Source organism: Micromys minutus (assembly GCF_963924665.1).
Source record: "Micromys minutus genome assembly, chromosome: 32".
NCBI lineage: Eukaryota > Metazoa > Chordata > Mammalia > Rodentia > Muridae > Micromys > Micromys minutus.
The window spans coordinates 25,383,674-25,387,261 of record NC_137967.1 but is presented as its reverse complement, the minus strand read 5'-3'; the positions used below and the strand labels follow the sequence as shown (position 1 = coordinate 25,387,261).

At 35.3% G+C, this 3,588-nt stretch overlaps 1 pseudogene across 1 annotated transcript; it reads right to left on the bottom strand.

The window, feature by feature from the left end:
- Nucleotides 1-566: 566 nt before the first annotated feature.
- LOC308413695 (vomeronasal type-1 receptor 4-like) lies at nucleotides 567-1,466 on the bottom strand (annotated as a pseudogene). The gene has a single exon. The product of its transcript is annotated as a vomeronasal type-1 receptor 4-like (transcript).
- Between the last annotated feature and the right edge of the window lie 2,122 nt (nucleotides 1,467-3,588).

The following is a 3,588-nucleotide window of genomic DNA, read 5'->3' as shown; positions in this document are numbered from 1 at the left end:
TTATGAATAGTAATGATTTAACATTTTGTTGAGTTGGAATGTAGAACCCACAAGATCTTTGTGAAAATCCTAAGCAGCTAAATTGCTATTATATGATGAAAGACAAAGGAAGGAAGTTTAGTTTTGATGGACCTCCTTTTTCTCCTCCTTCTCCTTCTTTTTCTTCTTTTGTTTATTTTTATTCTTTTTCTTATTCTTCTCCGTTCTCCTCCTCTATCTCATTCTCTTATTCCCTCCTTCCTTTTTCCTCCTTCTTCAGTTCATTCTCCTTTATTTCAGTGTTCTCATCTTCATCCTTCTCATACTTATCCTCTTCCTCCTGCTCTTCCTCATCTTTCTTGAAAGCTCCTTTGTACATTACGAGTACTTAAAAGTATTATAGGATTCATATAATGTGATCATATTATGTAGAGTGCTGCATAAATCAGCTTTCTATCTCCAGGACTTATTTTACTTAATCATTAAATAAGAAAAGCCAACTAACTAGTAAGTTAATTCTCTGCATTGAACTTTTGGAGAAAAGGGTGAAATAAAAACCAGATGGAATTTAAAAACTTACAATAATATTAAAGGTTGGTATTTCTTATCCAGTTCATTTTGAGTCTGGGATTAACAGAATAGTGATTGATAAAAACAAAACATCCAAAACTTGGAAAGCAGAGAGAAGTGAGTGGAGTAACCATCACCAGATACTGATTATGATTATTGAAAAGAGCAATACAGCCTCTTAAGATGGAGGAGAGTGTGTAAAAAGCCAGAAAAGATGACAACAGAAACAGGATGTTCTGGGTGCCTCTGGATTCAGCAGAGTTTCTCTTGGAAACCTGAGAGCTGTGGATGTTTCGAACCCTCTTTTTATGTCTGTATAGAATGACAATCATAGAACAACTAGACCAGGTAATGAGTACAGAAAAGAAGATTTCAGGGCATGTCACCACTGTGGCATAAAGTGAGTTCATTTCAATGTGGTTGAAAATGGAGCAATACTCAAAATCTCGGTTTCTTGTCATGTTTTGCTATTACTTTTGAGAAATATATCCACAAAAAATGAAATGTGTTAACATAGATAAAACCCAGAGAATGGAAATGGAGCAGCCAATGTACTGTGCAGATTTGGCCTTTTGATCCTTACAACACAATTCTTTGTGACTGATGGTTATGGCTTGGAAGACATTCTAAACCCAGGTGGGGCCAATGGACACACTTCTTCCAACTTTTTGAATGTATAAAATTAATCTGCATCCAAAGTCATTTAAAAACAGTTTCAACCCAAAAGCTGCCACTGTATGGGGCACCCCTGTAGAGAGAACTATTAAGGCATTGGCTCCCCATAGGTGCATTAGAATAAAGTCTGTGCACTTCTTTGAGTATTGTTTATAGTAGACTACATATTGCGTAAGAAGAGAGGAATTTCCCAGAATTCCAGTTATAGTTAGTAATAAGAAAATTTTGATTACCATATTCCATCAGTCCATTTTTTGATTGAGCATGTTTCTATTTAGTTTTTGGCCACAATTATTTTCTAATCAAAATGATTGAAAAATATTAGTGATCTGAATAACTACTAAGACCCTAAATCAAAAGGGTCATTAATTCACAGGGATATGATATCAGCATAGACTATAGTTTATATAGTCTCATAAGACTTCTTAATGTTTTATACAATAGCAGTTATTAAAAACAATATTAATATTGTAAGATTGCTAAAGGCTTAAAGACACACCTGTGGATGAGAAACATGCCTTCATAGACACAGAATAGGGAGTATCATCGACAAGATTATTTTTTAGTTATCTAAAAAGCAATGAAAAGTGAATGCCAGTACTAAAGAGCATAAACAAAGAACATAAAAACACACTTTTGCTTTCTAGTCATCATTAAACAAAACCAATTTTAATGTCAATTACAAACCTCATAGTGTCAAAACCTGCTACCTCTTAAATATTAAATGGTGTGTAATAAAAATGGCTTACTATCATTTAGAATAACTCTATGGTTATTGGTAATAAATTTTGACTAAACACATAAAAATATTTAAGTGATGGATCAAGTATTATCTTATATCTCATTAAGAGCTGGCTCTTAAGCAGAGTCATACCACATAGAAACACATACATGTGGGAAGATGTCGGTTTCTGCTGTTAGAGACATAGAGACATCCAGTGTGAAGAAATCTCATAGAATTTGTTACTGAATAAAAATAGGGGAAAAGTGAGATCAAACATTATGGAGAAGGACAAGAATCTGAGGATGAGACCTCCCACAGAACACTGTGTGTCTTTATTAGAACTGCATGTGGATAATCATGTACCACTCCAATGTCTACACTGAAAATGGTGCAGAAAATTAATAAGCTATTCCTTACATGCAGTACAGTGGGAGAAAATTGTCAGAACACAACATTTATCTTTGCAGGTTAAGAAGTCAGAAAATTCTCTTTTAAGGAGGAGAGAACTCATGACAGAATCTGACAGTGGAATCGGAATGAAGAACTAACATGGGAAAATGCTTTACACTCTCATTTCCTCTGCACGCACAGTGAGACTGACGATAAAGAGCAGAGACAGAATTGACACTGAAGCTTGGAAGATAAAGAGGATAAAGCAAAGAAATAAAATGTGATGTTCCTTTAGGAACTACCAGATACTTACTCTCCCCATTGACAATGTGCTGGCGCTGTAGAACACCCAATTCCATGGGTTCTGACATAGTCTACTGGCCTCTGCAGGCATCAAATTCTCATAGTATACATATATACATGCAGGAATAACATATCTGCACTCTACCTAACTACCTACCTGTCTATCTGTCTCTCTCTGTCTTTCTCTCTCCCTATTTATCTGCCATTTCCAAAATGGCTTTTTATTCTAACATGAAGATTATAAAACGACAAATGATAATGCTTTCGAACATTTGATAAACTGCAATGTTCTCAGTGTGCTTTAACCTGACAGAAAACCTTCCCATGTCCAAGAGGAGGAATAGCAATTCTCAGAGACAAAGTGGTTGTCACTTCCCCATAACCTTTGTGCAAAGAACAAGGGGCAAGCACTAGAACAAAATGAAACCTGACTGAGAGCCTAGAGACTGGTAATGTAGATAATGACATACAACTAGAAATGCCACCTGGAAGACAGGCTTGATTGGGACCAAAGGACACAAGTAGAGGGCATAAAATTTACTTCTTATAAATTAATAGTAATAATAATAATAATAATAATAATAATAATAATAAAGCAGCTTACTCCTGCATTCTTGCTTGCTCCTGGAATCTGAGCAATTTATTCAGTGCCACATCATCCCCAAGTGCCAAGGACGCGAACCTTTGGGCAGCAGTTTTTCTAGGGGTGAATTAACATCATCCTCATTTGATTTCAGAAACACAAAGTGGGCTTCATTTTAAAAATGCTACTAGAAACATGGATTATTGTCACTGAAAAGGAAAAGAGTGTAAGAGATAGTACAGAAGAATTGATAATACAATTACCCTGTACAAGCCCAATAAAGTTCTGAACATGCCAGAACCAACTCACAGACTGTGTGAAGTTCAAGAAAAGAAAAAGAAAAAAACATTATGCTCAATCCTTA